The sequence below is a fragment of the Pongo abelii genome, chromosome 7 (assembly GCF_028885655.2).
Source record: "Pongo abelii isolate AG06213 chromosome 7, NHGRI_mPonAbe1-v2.0_pri, whole genome shotgun sequence".
NCBI classification, from domain to species: Eukaryota; Metazoa; Chordata; class Mammalia; order Primates; family Hominidae; genus Pongo; species Pongo abelii.
This window is the reverse complement of record NC_071992.2, coordinates 84,263,020-84,283,320: the sequence shown is the minus strand read 5'-3', so window position 1 is coordinate 84,283,320 and position 20,301 is coordinate 84,263,020. Positions and strand designations below refer to the sequence as shown.

The 20,301-nt window shown below is 37.7% G+C and overlaps 1 long non-coding RNA gene across 1 annotated transcript in view; it reads right to left on the bottom strand.

Annotated features, from left to right (window-relative positions):
- Nucleotides 1-20,301, bottom strand: part of LOC134761943 (uncharacterized) — a 69,163-nt gene that overhangs the window by 11,340 nt on the left and 37,522 nt on the right. The window contains exon 3 of the long non-coding RNA XR_010141175.1: nt 15,556-15,620. This is a non-coding gene — a long non-coding RNA (uncharacterized LOC134761943). The remainder of the gene's footprint in view (nt 1-15,555; nt 15,621-20,301) is intronic.

Genomic DNA, 20,301 nt, shown 5'->3' with positions numbered 1-20,301 from the left:
AACATGGTAATTTGGCACAATTCATAGTTCTCACATTTTGATGGCATTCAAGGCTCATTTTGCGATAGAGTTTGGTAGGAAAAGCTTCAGGAAATAAGCAAAGGTGAACCATTTCTTGAAAAAAGCAGAGAATGAAGATGATAGGTTAAAATAAAGAAGGATATGTATGAATTTGCTCTTTTTTGGAGGACATGAGGAGCTGTCAAGGGAGCACTATTCAGGGAGTGTTTAGAGATCTAGTATGTAGTCACTCTACGAAAATTAATTAACTTTCAAAACTCCTGCCGAAGAAGCTACAGAAGCCATCTTTCTGTGTGTAAATAAGGAAGCGGTGGTGTGGAAACATTAAACACACTTGCTGGGTTTGAAAACGTGATGGTCTGATGGGGCCCTTGGTGTCTGCTTGGACACTGTCTCACAGTGCCGCATCCCCTGCCGTGGGGGACCAAGGACTCTCTTCTCACATGTCAGATTCCCTTTAAATTTCATTCTCCTCTCATACCGATGAAGCATTCAGTATTTGCTTTCAAGTAGATGATTGCCATATTTGCTCTTTTTTTCTCTCAAAAGATTCTCTCCATTTATTACCTTGCCCATACTTGTTGCTTTTCTTTAAGTTCATTAAAGTGGCACTGTTTGGTTTTGAAGACCCTTAAAGCCACAATGAGAAATGATTGAGTTTTATCCCCAGTTAAAGAAACATTCTAGTGGATATTTCTGCTATCATAATAAAGGCAGCATCTCTAATATTAGACATAGTCATTATTTTAAAACCATTATGAAGTATCTAAGTCGTGCACTCAAAAGGCTAAGCATCCCAGCGTGAGTTAAACAAATTCTGCCTTCCAGAAGTACACAACTTCAAATCATCACTGAAATCATTCAGATGACCATTAGCTCATCTCTATGATATTACTGTATAATGTCAACTATTACACATTATCAGAAAAAGCAATATTTTGCAATGTGGTGTCCATAACTATACATTGTATCTTGGTTTCAACATTCTTCATTGACAGCTGACATTAGAACCACTCAACACATTTCGTCAAACGAGTGCATTTAAAGCCCATTTAAAAAATTTTGCCAAGTTTCTCCCTTTCATGAAATAGCTATATCCACAACTTTTCTTTGCCAGATGTATCAGCTTACATTTTTTTGTCCTGATCTCACTTTATCATAGGTTTCTAATCTGATATCTCTTTAGTATATTGTTATAACATCTCTAACCTTGTTGAAATGTAACAATCTTAAATATAAAAAGGGCCTGTTGGAAGTCAGGAGATCGAGCTCATCCTGGCTAACACAGTGAAACCCCGTCTCTACTAAAAATACAAAAAAATTAGCCGGGCGTGATGGCGGGCGCCTGTAATCCCAGCTACTCGGGAGGCTGAGGCAGGAGAATGGCGTGAGCCCGGGAGGCGGAGCTTGCAGTGAGCCGAGATCGCGCCACTGCACTCCAGCCTGGGCGATGTAGCAAGACTCCGTCTCAAAAAAAAAAAAAACCGCCTGTTGGTAGATTATTCACGAATTTGTACATTACATAGTAAACATACTCAATTCTTTCTTCTAGGGGAAAAAAGTGACCCTCCCTTTATGAATTTACTCTCCAACTTTTTTGAACCAGCAACCTAACATTCACTGAGGTTCAAAAATTGGTAATAGTTTTGAGAACTTCAGTCCAATGTCTCTGGGAATAAGGAAATCCACCTTTATTATCTATCAATACTGTTACAAAGCTGAAAATGACAAAATTAGGGATAATATTTAGAGATGTGTATTGCATTTACTGTATATAAAAGAATGTGGGAATATGTTTATGTGTGTATACATACATACATATATAAATACATATACATATATGTTCACATACATATATATCATCAGCCTTCTTACAATAAAACTGTGAAAAGAAAGAGGAGAGTCAGGAGAGATAAGAGAATGAAAATTAAAAAAAAAAAAGAGGTAGAGTTTAAGGCACAGTAGTGATAGCTTTTAGAAATGGCAATGAGAGAATGAGGACAAGTCAGAATATTCACAAACAGGGCCAGAGGCAAAAAGAAAACACAGAACTGCTGTATGCATTTGAAAACAAAGTTGACTGTGAAAGGATTATCTGCACTTCAATTGTCCTTGAAGGCACCATCATGGCAGAAAAAAACAAAAAACAGAAAACAAAGCAAGGCCCACTAGGACTTCAGTAGCTCCCTAGGGTCTGGCTGGTTTTCAGCCACCCTAGACTCCAGGGTAAGTGTAATTTATTTCTTATCAATGTGCTTGCTGGAGGCACAACAGGCAGTAAAATAGCATAAAAAGAAAAGCAAAAAGGAACTGAAAAAATAAGGTGCAAAAAGAAGTACTGTAAATAGTAAAATGACAGTTTCTTTTATTTTAAGGTAGGTGTGGTGCAGCAAAGCACAATAAAATATTATAGACTGTATTATCTTAATGCAAGCATTTAGACAATTAGCAGAATATCTATATATCAGTGTCTATTACCAAGTCATATTGAGATAAAAAGTAAAAACAAATTTAGATTGATCTACTCCAGGTATTGTTCATCAGTAACACATGAGGATTTTGTTTACTTGCAATATTTTACTCTCTCTTCCTCCACTATTGTTTTGTTTCTTCTTCAGTAACTTTGGTAACTTCGATAAAGTTAAATCTCTACTTCTTATTTTATCAACTTTCCTCAGTATCCTTTGATACAGTTTATTATTGCATTGCCTTTACCTTCATCTTTTCTTTCATTCCCATTTCCAGGTCTCAAATTTTGCTAGTTGTACTTTTATTGCACAATTGTGAGCACTGTTATATTGAGTTTTGTAACCATAAGCAAATCTATGTGTTTTGTTTATAGGTTGATCTTGAAAAGTGAATCAATAGTGCTTACATTATCATGAATATGGATATATTTTTCTTTGCTCAGTGAAGTACTGTTCTAAATCTTAAAAGAGAAAGATAAAAGGATTTATAAAGGGGAAAAAAAGGGAAATCTTGATGGATCAGTGTGATATTAGGTCAATTACCTTGTGTAATATCAAGACTCAGAAGGGCAATCATTAAAATTCTTCTCAGACTCCATGTCATTCATCTAAGGCTTTTAAAAAGAGCTATATCCATCACTTGCCTACATTAGAGCTCTGGAGTTTTACAGCAGTGATTCTCAGGGAGATGAGGATGTTTTTAAATTGCCATCATGCTTATTTTAAAAAGCAGAATATTTTAGCTAACTATGTTTATTTTCCAGAGAAGATTTAGTGCTTCTAATTGAGATAGTATTTAAAAAGACTTGATATATTGTAGGTCATAAAAACTGTGAAGAATAATACTAAAGCACATTAACGTGGCTTTTTCAAACAATGGATTTCTGAACACCGTTTTAGGGTTGAAGCAATGGCTGGAGTTTAGCTTTAGCTGTGCTTGCATCTAGGCAGGCACCAGAGAATAGTGGGAAGAGCCGGTGAGCGTGAGCAGAAGGGAGGGGAGAGGTCAGCTTTTCTTTCCTGGCCTGGACTTTAGGCTCCATTAAGAGAAAGCCTTGTGATACGGTTTGGCTGTGTCCCCACCCAAATCTCATCTGGAATTGTAGCTCCCATAATCCCCACATGTCGTGCTAGGGAACGGGTGGGAGGTAATTGAATCACGGGGGCAGGTTTCTCCCCTGCTGTTCTCGTGATCATGAATAAGTCTCACGAGATCTGATGGTTTCATAAAGGGCAGTTCCCCTGCATAAGTTCTCTTGCCTGCTACCATGTAAGTCGTGTCTTTACTCATCCATTGCCTTCCACCATGCTTGTGAGGCCTCCCCAGCCATGTGGAACTGTGAGTCCCCTAAACCTCTTTTTCTTTGTAAATTACCCAGTCTCGAGTATTTCTTCATAGCAGTATGAAAATGGACTAATACGCCATGATAACAGAATAAATTCATTATCCCTCAAAGCCATTGCACCTTTGCTTTTTTGTTTATAGAGAGTGAACTAGTGCATGCAAAAAGACCTTTTTCTCTGTTTTTGTTTTTTATCTTTTTGTAGTTTTGGATTAATGTTCTCTAATATCCTCTGGTTTCCTGCCTCACTCATACAGCTATTTCTGAGGAAAGTTGATCACATGGTTAACCAAGCTGGCCACAGCTGATCGGATAAAGAGTGGGTGCCAATATGCATCACAATTGGGATCTCGGGTGCAAGTCAGATAAATTGTTAACTTATAAGAAAAGATATTTTGGAGGGAGCAGATAATTGGGAAGCTCATAGGATTTACGGGAAGCTTGGAAAACCATTCCCCCAAAAAAGGAGTGTAGGGGCAGCAGGGAACACTGCTTATGGCATGTCTTAGGGACAGTCTATTTAAGACACCACTGCTCCAGCTATTGGTCTCTGGGCCACACTGAAACACCATTGTGAATCATCTCTAAATGACCCCAGGAATTTTTGTCACTTCTGATTGGAATACCAGGTGGTAACACCTGTTTTTTAGAGCCCCGGTCATGTGCCTATTCATTAAGAAACAGAAAGGAGAAATTTTTTGTTTCCTGTGGCTGCTACCAAAACCACATGTAATGGAAAGTATAAACAAATAGGAAGGAAGTTCAGAAGGAGGGCAGCCAAAATTGGGAAAACTCTCTGTGGTACTTGCCCCAAGGGCAGCCTGATGCTAGGCTGGCCTGAAGCCTGTCAGGTAGTCTAGAATAAGTGCTCTGCTCAATAGGGATAGCAAATATGATGAGAAGCAATCAGATTTTTTTTTCCTCTTAAAAAGTTGAAATGTGAGAGAGTCAGTAGTTTCTTTAGGGTCCTATAAGCTGAAAAGCACACAAAGTATAGGCATTTAGCCAAAACCACAAGATAGGAGAAAGTATGCCTGAGCAGAAGTCATGAACCTGATAGCATTGCAGAGAGAAGTCAGTTACCAGCAAGACAGAAGGATTCATTTCATTACCGTGAGCACCAAACTAAGGGAGGAAGTGTTGGAAATGTTACATTGAGGAAAAGCACAATAATCTGGTTTCTAGAGCTGTGTGTATCATGAATGACCTTTTCATTATTTTTGGGATTCTATGTTACATGGATGTCCCTATATCTTTCATTTTTTAAAAATCATCTTTGTTTTAATTAGTTTAAAAATTAAATGTCCTTACTGAATAGACTAACAAGTAGATTTGCTTACAAAACAAAGACATTTCTATCTAGCATATGTGAAGGGCAAGGCAGACAGGTGGGTTTTACTTCACAGAGTGGAGGCATCTTTGCTAATTTTAATGTAAGACTTCAAGAGTTGTTCTAGTAATTCCAATCAGTAGAAAGAAAAGAGATAAACAAGTCCAGGACAGGCATATTTTTTAAAAAATAAAGTTTCCCAATCAATTCTGCTCACATCTCAAGTGTGAGAATGTAGTCACAGGACCACATGTATTCACAAAGACATCTGGGAAATTTTGTCTCTTAACTGGGCAACCAGGTGCCTAGAAGGAAGAGGGGGACAGATTGAAGTGGAATGAGGATTTCTGAGTTAAGCTGAGCGTGTCTCTCCTCCTAACAAGCCTTACCTTTATTGGAAAGCTGTATTTGATGCATAAACACCCTTGAGGAGAAAACAAGAGTTACTTTACAGGTAGACAAATGCAGACATTACCCTGATGACAAAAGATTAGTATGTGATATCTTTCTACCCTATTTTCCAAGTCCTACCTAAATGATTCATTCTATAGAATAGAGTTCTAAGCAAAAAATGTGGTGCTTCTTGTGGTGCCTCACCATGATCTCCTTGCCAGGGCCCATGTACCCATCCTCCAGCTTCTGGGAATACTAACTGCTGAAGGCTATGTCCCTTATTAGGACAGCTATGTCCCTTACTGGAAATTTCCCTTATTTGCAAGACATTGCTGTGCGCAAGTTCCCATCCTTTCATCCCCACCAGAGGCTTGCCTCTAGCCAATGACACAAGGCAACTCTGAAGGACCTTCTTAAGTCCAGAACTCTCTGTACTGGCTTCCTTTGCAAGCCATGTTGTGAGTCAGCATTTCCCAGTTCCCAGGCCTGCCTTCCCCCCTTAAGAAAAGATATATTGCCTTAGAAACCTTTGCATACAAATCCCTGTATCTCACTGTGTTTTCAAGAAAGCAAGACTGACACATAATGTGGTATGGAAGAGAATTTATGAAAATTTGATTAATAATGAGTGAACTACAAGAACATTTCAACATGATTACAGTAATTTGGTTGCAATTTTTATATATATTTTAAAACCTTGCTTTGGGCTAGAATTCCATTCACAGTCAAACATTAAGAAGAAACTGTGGGAGGTTGTAGGTTGTCTGAATTTATGGTTATAAAATTCAAAAGCTTTTTCATAATAAATATAGGAATGTTTACCTTCAAATGTCCTAGCACATATTCTGGAAGCAGCGTGTAATTCTTTATCCTACATCGTAAAAGAAATTATTGCAAATGGGAGACGTGTTAAGCCTAAATTAACAAAGAGGAAGTACTTGAGTCTCATTAATTATACAGGAAAAAGAGCCCAGAAAAGGCTGCTAAAAAGTCAAATGACAATGGAGGATCAAAACATGGAGTTAAAAAATCACTTGGGGAAAACACTCCTTGGCTTTGAATTCCGTAATGTACTTATTGGAATGAGTATTGTCTGACACTAACCAGAAGGCCATCTGAAATCTTTCCTTGACACTCTCTCTAGGAAAAGGAACAATTGATGAAGATTTGGTGGAAAACCACATATATTCAAAATGTCTCATAAATACAATCTACATAAGTTCGTTTTTCAAATATATATGAAAAGTCAGATTTAATCTGAATATCTTATGTTACACAATGTTAAGTATTCCTGTACCTTATCTATTATGATAAATGAAATTCAGATCTTAAATTGCTTCTTTATCTTTCCTAGAACTGCCATTACAAAAAAATCTTTCAGCACATAAAGCAAACTATCCATCTGTTAATCAGATGTTCAATATTATTTACTCTCAACCCAGTAAACAGATGTTTATTATATTTAGCTACCAAATTATGCCAATCCAGAGAGAAAAATATTCCAAATAATGAACACAAACTGTGACTAAAAATTTGCTAGTAATTAATGTGAAATTCTAGCAGTCTGAGAATGATGTAAAAATGAAGGACACTACAAATCATTATAATTATCTGATGAGCTTAATTTCTAACTAACACATCTTGGCCATTTCTTTTAAGCAGTTCAGGTAGGTTGTTGTTGCTTTGGAGTTTTTCGTGTGTTTGTTTGTTTTTAATATAAGGAATATCCCTCAAAAGCAGAAACAATAGAAATGAAAATAATTTTAAATAGCTTCTAAAATATTAGTCATGAAATTACAAGTTCTCCAGTATGTTGATTCTAAAAATCATACTTTGTTGTGACTAAAATTTAAAGAGTGTATGAGATTGCTGTTTGTTTTTTTAATATATATATATTTTTTTATTATACTTTAAGTTCTAGGGTACATGTGCACAACGTGCAGATTTGTTACATATGTATACATGTGCCATGTTGGTGTGCTGCACTCATTAACTCGTCATTTACATTAGGTATATCTCCTAATGCTATCCCTCCCCCCTCCCCCCACCCCACAACAGGCCCTGGTGTGTGATGTTCCCTTTCCTGTGTCTTGTGTTATCATTGTTCAATTCTAGATGCTTCCCTTATTTTAATGTTTTGTGATTAGAAATTTCTTGCCTTCATGCATGTGGGTATGCTTGTTTTTTTTTTTCTTCTTTAAGAGCAACTTTTGAATACTCTTCAAATCACTGCACTTTTCACTCTTTCACTACTTTTAGGTCTTAAATTTCTTTGTTCTAAATTAGAGAACTTCCAAGAAAGGCCACAATGGGTCCTGATGCATCTTTGAATCTGACTCTGATAAGAAAATATTGAAAACATGTAAGAGTAATGATTGTTCATGTTCTTTTCCATGTGTGAACATACTGGTTATGAGAAACAGAGGATGAGTAATTTGATAGACACGGGGTCTATTAATGTTAGCAAAAAGTTGAGATATACGATCAAGGCACTTGATTCCTTATAACCTTGTTCTGGGCCATGCTCTGGGCCCTGCATGAGGTTGCAAATTGTCACAGAAAAGAAATTCTATAGGTTTTTAGTGCCTTCCTTTCTTCATCTCTATCTACTCTTTTACTGACACCTGACTTTGATCTTAGCGGTGGCTCACGCCTGTAATCCCAGCACTTTGGGAGGTCGAGGTGGGTGGATCATGAGATTAGGAGATCAAGACAATCCTGGCTAACATGGTGAAACCCAGTCTCTAATAAAAATACAAAAATTAGCCGGGCATGGTGGTGGGTGCCTGTAGTCCCAGCTACTCGGGAGGCTGAGGCAGGAGAATGGCGTGAACCCAGGAGGCAGAGCTTGCAGTGAGCCAAGATGGCACCACTGCACGCCAGCCTGGGCGACAGTGCGAGACTCCATCTCAAAAAAAAAAAAATTAGTTTTTCTGTATTTCTAGCCTTCGTTTCTTACTTACTACCATGTCTTAGAGCTCATTGCTTTTAAATTTAGCTCTGGCTTAATCTTAGGGTTAAGTTACTCTGCTCTCAGGATAGCTCTTACTGGTTCAGCCTGGAATATCCAGTCCCCATCATACTCTTGGCATGGCCTAGTCAAGCTAAGCATCAACATTATTAAAAGACCTCCTAATGCCAAGGTCAATGACTGGGGAAATCATAATGAAGAGTTATCAGGGGTACTAAGATTCCTTCCCTTTGTCAACCCAGCACCTCTGAGAATAGGAATTCATCTAAGGTTGACAATGCTCTCCTTGACTTATCATTACATTAAAAGTCAGCTGAAAGCGAATATATCAAAAGCTACCTTCACTGTAAGTATCTAAACCCAAAGCATTCTAGTTTCTTCATAGTTCATGGTTTTTAGAGATCTGTATCCAGACTTAGACAGCTGTAGACTCAAGGCCACTAGCAAACTTATCTGTTAAGCACAAGTCTGAACATGGCCCTGACTCATGTGGATACATACCACTGATAGTTGTCCCTTGATGGGTGAAGCCACAAAGGCTAATGTCATTATGTCCCAGTTTGCACACCTAAAAATGAGGCAGGAGAGTGTGTGTTCACTGCCTGTAATCTGTGTTGGCATTTGATCTGATACAATATTAACCTCAGTTTGATTATTTTCTTCTCTCTGTGTTAAGTGGATGTCATGATAGTTTGATATGAAGTTCTAACTCTTATTTTGGTATAACTTACAATGGAAATGAAAAACAACTAAAGCTTTTGAATGGATGATTCTAAAAATAAACAGGAAGCATTGTTTTTCATAAAAGGATTAGAAATTGAGTGAATTAATCTAAACCACATCAGTGAGTTAGTGAAAGGGTTGAGAATAGACTTCACGGTTTGTGACATCTGGTCTAGTTCTTAGACTTCTTGTCTACTGTCTCACTGTGTGTTCTTGGAAAGATCACTTCCCGTATATTCATCTTATGGGAAAATTACATTGAACCCGTCTTATAAATGTACTAAGGGAAATCTAAAATTCCCTGAGGGCTGGACGAGCGTCTGTTTTTACTTGCTTACACATGCATTGCTGCCTCTCACAACTGAACAGGACATTCCTGATGACTTACTATCTGTGCACATTTCAAAAGACCAACCCAAGGCAAAGTTTTTTTTCCTTAACCCACATAACTTTTATGGACTTCTATTGATGGGACAGGTTCTAAGGATCTTGGTAAAGAGACTGTGACAGCTATTCCTGACATAAACTGCTTCAGACTTCTGCCCTCTGTCTTTTCAAAAATTTCAAATTCCTCTTCAATTCTAAGTATTTATGTAAGGAAGACCCCTATTGCTTGTTAGTAGTTTTTAACACTTGCCAATGTGTTAACATGGCTAATTAGACCCCACTGGTAATTGCAAGGGGCACTTTCTGGGAGCAGTCAGGGAAGAGTTGGAGAAGACAGCCCAGAGAAAAAGAGGCAGCTGTGACTTTCCTGTGTTGGAGTGTCAAGTGGTTTTATTTTCTGTCTTTAATTTTCTGCTTTGAATCCACTGCTTCTGAGTACTAACTCCAAGTCGAGTCCAGGTAAAGAAATGGAAACTCCCACTTTGGCGTTATCTCCATGAATGCATCAAAGTGATATGGGTGAGCAAGTTGTTGATGTCATTCACCAGACTCATGGTTGTGGAGAGGGGCAGAAGAGACACTTTCAGTTCCATCTGGTATTCTCAAATGGAACTACTCATAGAGAGGCTGCAAAGTCAATATTTTTCTCTGTTTCACTGGGTTCTAGAGTTGAGGTGAGAGGCTGAGGAAGTTGGATTCCAGAGTCCCCACTATCACTCAAACCATCAAAATACTGATTTGACTAGTACTTACCTCTTTCATTTTATTGGAGAAAAAAAAATAATATCGGTCTAAGTTTTTCATTCAGGTTCTTATAGATAAGAATATAACCTTATAGATAAGAACCACGTTATTTTTAAGAATTTTTACCGTTGCTAAAATAACTGGGAAACACCACACATGCTCTACTTTTATATTTTCATGTCACAGTAGAATTGTTGATCAGAATATGTTGCCAGGAGCAGAGCTCTATCTCCCTGGATGCTGTCATCATGGCCAGAAAGATGTGTTTCAATGAAGTACCATCAAAAACATGGACCACATCAAAAATGTGAGTCATACAGTCTCCATACCTAATCAGTCTGCTGAAACTAATAATACCGATTACAGCATGCCTAGAGTTTCTTTTAAATTCTTCCAAAAAATGATATACTGAGAGAAATATATAAGCTATTAAAAATGAAGGGCAAGCAGGCAACTGGGAGCTAAAGTGCAAACATGCCACTTTAAATGGGAACACATGGCAACTGGAAGACAGGCATGGAAAATAAGTGGTAACACAAGCAATTGGGAGCATGAATGACTTAGAAGCGGGTGTCTTCAGATCCCTAATGAGAACTGTTTTGCTCCATGTCCACCCTGTCCCACCACTCCATCATTCTTGGGCCATTTCCAGGCTGGGTGGGATTCGGGAGAAGCAACATCATGGGTAAAAACTCACTAATATTAACAATACTCCCTGAACAAAACTTACAGATTGATACATGAGGTTACATCAAAGCCAAAACTAGTTTGTGTGATATTTCATAGACAGAGTAAAAACTGGACTGATTTATGTTTTTGGCTAGAAGATGGAGTTTTTCATGACAAATTAACTGATTTGCTTTGCTTGCAGCAAAATTAGTAATCTGTTTCATTTTAAAATAAATGATGGGCCTTGCTGAGAAATCTAGTCTTTCCTTTTTAATAACAATATTTAAAATACACATGCATTGGGACAATTAGGAAAAGGTAGTGCTGAGAATATAATAAACAATTACACTAAACTCTAAGGTTATTTTCACTTAAATAAAAAGTGGTAAACCTTATTTCCTTAGAATATTTTTCATGAACAAGAAAATAACATTGCTTCACAACTTAAGCCTGAGGGAGTGGAGATACATTCTCTCTTGTCACTCCTCAATGTAATCACCCACTTCCTTTAGTCACCACAAGGCAAACCAGTCTCAGAGAAAATAGTCAGTGTTGATGGTATAGAATAGGAAGCATCAAGGTGACAGAAACAAAACCAAACAAAAGAAGCGGAAAAAAGTACAAGGCAATTTGGGTCATTGGTCATCCCTTTGCATGTTTTCTGATTGAATATGTTGATTGATTGAGAAGATTTTGCTAAAACCTATAAACTAAGTTACACCCTTGCTAAAACTTAAGAAGATAAAGAAGGTCATGGACTAGCATTCTCATTAACTAGTGCATGTTTGGGAATGAATAATATGGATATATATAGCACACAGCGATTTATACAGCAGTGGTAGACGGAGTTACTAGAGATTGAGCTTAGACTTAAGGAGTTGTGCTATGTGCAGCTTTCTGCTAGAGGCATTCACTCACCAGCTGCATATAAGTTGGTCTTGTTTGAATGAAGCTGAAAGGACTATAGATACACTTTTTTGTATAATGCATTGTTAGAGAGGATGAATAACTAATAAGTGAAGACAAAATGAAAGCATTTGTCTAAGGAGGCAAAGACAAATTCAAATCTTATGGTACTTCTTTTACAATGTGTTTTACTCCAATTATTGTGAACAAGTCTGTCTGTCTGAGTGCCACTCTGTAAGGGATAGTGGTTAAACACACAACCTTTGGGGTCCAGCAGAGGTAAGGTCAAACTTTATCTTCGCCACATATGATTGGTTGAATCTTTAGCGAATTGCTAAACTCTTAAAATGTCCAGTTCCTTATCTGTTAAGTTGAATGCTAATCCCTCTGGTTGAGAATTAAATGAGATAATGTGGATAAAAAGCTCAACAGAAGGTCTAGAACTTATTAGAAGAATAATCAATGCTGGAGGAGATGCTAATCCTTGACCACACTCCTTCTTTATCACTATGCCCCTGTTCATCCCCACTCCCCTTCTTTCTCTCCTTGGACTCACCAGGCTCATTCCCATTTTGTACTCTGATTCTTATCTTTTGTCCCTCTTATCCTCCATGCATATAGACCACCTTTCCTGTCCTTTCTGCTCTTTGCAAAGCAAAGCTTAGTTGGGTGTTAGGACATTTTCTTTTACTTTTCCTGTTGCCTGGGTAGTTCTTTCCCTGATCTTTATGTGGCTATATTCTTCTCTTTGGTTTGGTCTAATCTTTCTTGTCACATCCTCAATTACACTTTTCCTGAACACTGTGATGACAGTAGCGTCCCAGCTCTCTAGATACTGACATTGCCCAATGTTATTTTCTTTAAAGCCTGTGTCACTAACTTACATTGATTTCCTGCCTCCTTCCACTGGAATGTAAGCTCCATGGGACCCCTTCCGCATGCCCAGCATCTAAACTTGTGTATGACATGTAGTACCTGTTCAAAAACTTGTCTTGAAAAAAGGAATGAATTTATTGAGTCTCTACCGTGTGCTAGGTACTACCAGGGACTAGGAATCTGGCAGTCAGAAAAATGGAGGCCTTTCATGTATGTATGGAACTTATAATGCAGTGGAACAGATACAGAACAAATAACTAGATAAATAAATACCTAATCACAAACTGTAGGTGAACCTGATTGATTTAGAAGGTGAGGAAAGTATTCCTGAGGAAATTATATTTGAGATATTTGAGACTTAGAGATGAAGGAGTAAGAGCTAACCAGGAGATGAGGATGCAGATGGGAAGAGGAGATCCTTATTGTATGTGCTGGCCTTGAAGTAGAGCAGGAGAGTGGAACCACAGAGCCAAGGCATGGCCCATGGAGTGCTCACACTTCTGCAAGTGCCTTTGGGAATGAATCCAAGAATGAGGCTGTAGTGACTGAAATCCAGTTGAAATTCCAAGCCTAGGAATTCTGGGGATACCTCTTTTTTTTTTTAATTCCTTTTAGTTTTCTCAGAAGGTTAATTCCTTTCTTTTGCTAAGATGGGTAAAAAGGAAAGCCCTGAATGAGGTCTTTCTATATTTTCACATTAATCCACATTGTTATTAATGAGGAAGGAAATAGAGTACCGTCTGCAAAACTGGGTGAGAACTGACCAATGATTGACTCTGGTACACAGTAAAACTAATATAAAAAAGAGGAAAGTCCAAATAATTGTAGTTCATATGGTAAAAATGTAGACACAAATTTTACAGTATTTTTTACATAATAGTTTATATAAATGCAAAAAAGGAAATTTATTAACAATAATCTAAGTTAAAACCTGGATTTTTAAAATAAGACTGGCAAGCAAGTGGAATAGAGATATACGGGGTTAAGTAAAAGTATATAAAATCCTCCACTTAGATAAGGAACAGTCTAATGCTACTGTATTTGGTTTAAAGTTTGATAATTGAAGAACTATACCTTAAAGAAGCCTTTGAAAGATAATGGTAACACTACTAGTATTAAAAAGAGGCCAAATACTTTTTTAAACACTAGAGAAGACCAAAGCTAAGACAACATATTCTACAATATTCCTCATAGCAGAAAATAGAAAACAAGGACAAAAAATCAGCTGATAAAAGTGAGGCTGAAGTAATCAGTTATGGAAAAACACAAATTACTTTAAAACTCTGTTTAAAACAGACACTGAGATTGAGTTAGTAAACAAAATCCAGCTAAAAACATTATGCTCACCCTGCACATCTAACCAAAAGTGATGCAAAATGTTAAAAATGAAAGAGCAGATACGTTAGGCAAAAGAAATAAAGAAACAAAGGAGGGTGAGGGAAAATGAGTGCAATATTAAACATAGGAAAGTAGAAGTGGTAGTACACGCAAAGAGAGTCATTTTCAACTAAAAAACAATACAGTTTACAAGTGAAGATCAATGCTCATGAGATAGCGTGTGGTGACCAAACTAACATCAAACTACATTAAACAGAAACTAAGACCGAAGGAATCAATAGAAACAGAGTTGTGAGAAATTTTACTACCTCACTTGGCCCTCAGGTTTAAAGAATTAAAGCAGACTTAAAAAAAGGGTCAGTGACACACAATTACCCATGTAACAAACCTGCACATGTACTCCCTGAACCTAAAATAAAAGTAGAAAAAAAGTAAACGTGTAAAGCATTACAATTATGTGTTTCCTTAACATTGAATAACCAATATAACAATAAAGTGTTACTTTTCTCATCTACCAGTGATGTGGCTTTGTTTCTCCCTGTGTAAATTGAGGATAATAATACCTACTCATAGTCACTATGAAGATTAAATGAGATAATATTTATAATTACATAGTGTAGTACCAAGTAAACTCTTAAAATGATATTATCATTATTGTTATTAATAAGAAACATTCTGTCTACAAAATATAAGTAGAAACTAGTTATTCATTCCAAATTTGGGTGGAATGTTCTTAAAAATAGGCCCCCATTATATGTGACAAAGAAAACCTCTAAAGAAAAATTGAACCAATTTCCAATAAAAATAGAAGTAAATAATAAAAGTTTATTTAAAGAGAATGCAGGCACATGTAAATTTAAACCAATCATTTCTAATATTTAGAAACTCTCTAGATATGATTATTAAATCCTCAGGGATACAACTAAAGCTGCACTGAAATAAAAATTCTATGATTTAAAATCTTTTGTTAGAAAGTAAAAATAAATAAGCTAAACACATAACTAAAACTTTTAAAATGGCAATAAAATTACAGTAAGGAAGCAGGAAGAAACAATAAAAAGAAAGGTAGGAAAATGATTATAAAACATCAAAAGTTTAATTGATATTTTGGTAGGCAGAATAATGCCCCCACAAAAGATATTGGTACTCTAACCCCCAAATGTGTGAACATGTTAGTTTACGCTGCAAAGAAGAATTAAGGTCGCAGGGAGAATTAAAGTTACTAATTAGCTGACTTTAAAATAGAGACATTATTCTGTTTAGTCTGGATGAGCCCAGTGAAATCACAAAGGTCCTTAAAAGTGGAAGAGGGAGGTGGAAGTGGGGACAGTCAGGGGCAGATGTGACTGCAGAAGGTCAGAGTGACGTGATGTGAAAAGTACTCACCTGTTGCTGACTTCAAAGGTGGAGGAGGGGCCTATGAGCCAAGGAATGGGGGTGGACTCTAGAACCTGGAAAAAGCAAGGAAGTGGAACATCACTTAGAGCCCACAGAGAGGAGTGAAGACCCATGATGCCTTGATTTTAGTATAGTGAGACTCCTGTCACATTTCTTACTCACAGAAAATGATACATTTGTGTTTCTTTAAGCCACCAAGTTTGTGGCAATTTGTTACAGCAATGATAGAAAAGTAATACAGATATATTCAGGAACTTGTTTATTAAAAAATAATCAGATAAGTCCTCCTTCTGGCAATGCTTTGAAAAAGGAAAAAAATACTCAATAAAAATTGAGGAGCAGATTTTAATGAGATTAATAAAAGAGACAAAATATGCAATTATAGTGCATATAATTCTATGGTGATATATTTGAAAGTCTTGAGGAAATAGAATATTTTAAGAAAAATATAAATTAATAAAGCTAACTCAAGAGCAATCCCAAGGGGGCCCACAGACCCTCTGAAGGAAGTGGACTGCTCTTGCAGGACCCAGGAGACCCCCCGCAAAACTGTGAGTGCCCCAACCTCAGAATTGGAAAAGGGAGACCCTCTACTCCTGAACACACACCCCCACTGGAGAAGCTGAAGGTCTGTTAGCGGGAGAAGTTTCTGACTTTACCTGGAGCTGAGTCAATTTGGAGAGCCAAGTGAAATACAGGGGTAGACGAAGCAGCAGGAAGGCCCTGGGAGCTCGCTGGTCCCAAAGCGGCCCATGCCTGCCTGGCACCATAGGGATCCAACAGGAGAGGAGCAGGTGGTAAAACTCCACAGGGAGAAGGAAATCTCTAGCTAAACCCCGTAACAATTTGAACAGGGTGAGAAGCCTCCTGGCCAGAACTCGGGGGAGGGTGCAAATCTGGTGTGCAGACCTCACAGGCTGGGGTCAGAACCAAGCCCTTTCTTTTGCAGCTGGGAGGTGGGTAGCCTGGGGCAGGTTTTCAAGCCCTTATGCTTTCTGCCTGGAAATGGTATGGGGGCTGTTGCAGGGGGACACGGTCTGGGGGCTGTTGCAGGGGGACACGGTGGGAGTGAGACCGACCCTTCGGTTTGTGTGGGAGCTAGGTGAGGCCTGTGACTGCCGGCTTTCCCCCACTTCCCTGACAACCTGCATGTCTCAGCAGAGGCAGCCATAATCCTCCTAGGTACACAACTCCAGTGACCTGTGAATCTCACCACCACCCCCCACAGCAGCCCCAGCAAGACCTGGCCAAGGAGAGTCTGAGCTCAGACATGCCAAGCCCCATCCCTACCTGATGGTCCTTCCCTACCTGACCTGCTAGCAGAAGACAAAGGGCATATAATCTTGGGAGTTCTAGGGCCCCGCCCACTGAAATTCCTCACCTTATTACTACGGTTGATGCTTTCTGGAAAGTGCCACCTCCTGGCAGGAGACCAACCAGCACAAAAATACAGCATTAAATCACCAAAGCTAAGAACTTTCACAAAGTCCATTGCATCTCCCTGCCCCCTGCCACCTCCACCAGAACAGGCATGGTCTCTGTCCACAACAGAGACCTATAGATGGTTCACATCACAAAACTCTGTGCAGAGAACCCCCATTAGCCCCCACCTCCCCACCAGAGATGGGTGTACTCACTGGGTGGCTAGACGCAGAAGAGAGAAAACAATCACTGCAGTTCAACTCACAGGAAGCCACATTCATAGGAAAAGGGGGAGAGTACTATATCAAGGGAATACTCTGTGGAACAAAGAAATCTGAAAAACAGCCTTCAGCCCTAGACCTTCCCTCTGACAGAGCCTACCCAAATGAGAAGGAACCAGAAAACCAATCCTGGTAATATGACAAAACAAGGCTCTTCAACACCCCCCCAAAAATCACACTAGTTCACTAGCAATGGACCCAAACCAAGAAGAAATCCCTGATTTACCTGAAAAAGAATTCAGGGGGTTAGCTATTAAGCTAATCAGGGAGGCACTCAATAAAGGTGAAGCCCAGTGCAAGGAAATCCAAAATATGATACAAGAAGTGAAGGGAGAAACATTCAAGGAAATAGATATCTCAAAGAAAAAACAATCAAAAATTCAGGAAACTTTGGATACACTGTTAGAAATGCAAAATACTCTGAAAAGTCTTAGCAATAGAATTGAACAAGCAGAAGAAAGAAATTCAGATCTTGAAGTCAAGGTCTTTGAATTAACCCAATCCAACAAAGACAAAGAAAGAAGAATAAGAAAATATGAGCAAAGCCTCCAAGAAGTCTGGGATTATGGTAAACGACCAAACTTAAGAATAATCAGTGTTCCCAAGGAAGAAGAGAATTCTAAAAGCTTGGAAAAGATATTTGGGGAAATAATCGAGGAAAACTTCCCTGGCCTTGCTAGAGACCTAGACATTCTAAATACAAGAAGCACGAAGAATACCCAGGAAATTCATGGCAAAAAGATCTTCACCCAGGCACATTGTCATCAGGTTATCCAAAGTTCCAAAGTTAAGACAAAAGAAAGAATCTTAAGAGCTGTAAGACAGAAGCACCAGGCAAATCTTCAGCCTCCTCAAACAAAACAATTATTAGCCAAGAATTTTGAATCCAGTGAAACTAAGCATCATATATGAAGGAAAGATACAGCCAATGGGATTCTACTCAGCCATAAAAAAGAATGAATTAACATTTGCAGTGACCTGGATGAGATTGGAGACTATTATTCTAAGTGAAGTAACTCAGGAATGGAAAACTAAACATTGTATGTTCTCACTGATATGTGGGAGCTGAGCTATGAAGACACAAAGGCATAAGAATGATGCAATGGACTTTGGGGACTTGAGGGGAAGAGTGGGAGGAGGGCGAGGGATAGAAGATTACAAATATGGTACAGTGTATAGTACTCGGGTGATGGGTGCACCAAAATCTCACAAATCACCACTAAAGAACTTACTCATGTAACCAAATACACCTGTACCCCAATAACTTATGGAAAAATAAAAAAAAATTAAAAATGAAGAAAAAAGCTAACTCAAGAATGGTTAGAAGCCTAAATTAACTGATAAATACAGAAGAAATAGAGAAAATGTGTACAAAATAATTTCATTCAGACAAGTCTCTTGTCAGACTGTTGATGAACTTATTTTTTAAAGGCAAAAATTTCTGTACTATGTAAACATTTGCAGGATTTAGAAGAATAAAGAAATCTCCTCCATTGATTTTATAAAGTTAGTAGACCCCGGAGACCAAAACTGGAGAAATATAATCCAGAAAAGTAAAGTAGACAACTTTATTTCTAAGTATAACAATAAAATTTATTGAAGTAGAACTTGGAATATTATTCCTAAGAGTTTAAGATATGAGGATAGTGGCAATACAGTATGAGTGAGGGGCACAACAGGAGCAGGATAGTTATACATTCTACACCAACACGTATTCCAGATAATTAAAGAGCTAAATATTATTTCTGTCTAACAAATCTACAGTAAGTAATGTTATAATGAGGGAAGCATCATAAATTGAAATGTAGGGTGTATTCTCATGTTCTTGTTTATAAACAATGCAATAAATTATGCAATCCATTTATACTTGGAGTAGGAAGCAAAATTTGCCCAGAATTAGATAGGAGAGAATAAACATCCATAGCTTGCTTTGTGAGTTCAGGATGTAAAGAACCACTCCGGCATCCAATAATGTATCTACACACTTAAGCCTGAATTCCAGCATATGGACAACAGAAGGAAAAGCTTTTATTGCTGCAGGAGGCTAACAGAGAGGCTTGCAATTCAACATCTTGATCATATAAAGTTAAATTAATTTTAATGTATTAGTTAACAACCAACCAACCAACTGGTGGAGTTAAATATCTGTTATAATTTAATATAGTCCCTGTTTAATCCCCTAAGGGAAAATTTCTCTTTATCTTCAGAAGTTGCTTAGTAGGCACAGTTAAGTTTTACAGCATCAGGAAACCAGTGGTAGCTTGGTAACCTAAAGGCTATCTCTCTAGGAAAAACAGAACTCAGATGATCTAAAAGGCATCTGAAAGAAAGGCATCTGAAAGGCATTATGAAAAAACTCCTGGTTTTTATTTTTGTATTTTTTCCACATTTACTTCCACATAAATAATATTTTCTCCAGTTCTTAATTTTCATTATTTCTAAACCAATCATTCCTAATATTTGGCTTATTTAATAATTTTCTATTTGTTATTAAACAGAACTAATGATATTATAACTGATGTCTTCTTGAATATGAAGAAACAGTAATGTATATCACTTGATGTTTTTAGGAGTTTACTTAACGGTGTACACAGGAAATGTCAGACTGTTAATGTTTCTAAAAAGTAGGGCATCTATTTTCTTCTTATACTCTGGGCTGAAAATGATTTTTTTCCCCTGCTGAAAGTGCCTTCCATCAATAGAGTATGTAGAAAGTACTAACGTTTCAGGGAAACATCGATCCCATACAGAGAACACGGTTGCCAGGGAAAAAGGTACAAAGCATTAAACTTAAAGAGAATACATTCACTGAACATTGCCCGGCACATAATAGATTATCAATAATATTTCTCAGATAAATGAATACATGAATTCTCTATTAAAAAAACGAACAGGCAGATAGAAATGAACTATGAGTATTGAAAGGTAAGAAAATTGGTGGAGGAAATGCATTGTTTTCAATAAATGTTTAAAAATTTAACTTTCAGCAAATTGATCTTTCAAGGCACTTTATGACAAGTAACAAGGGTTC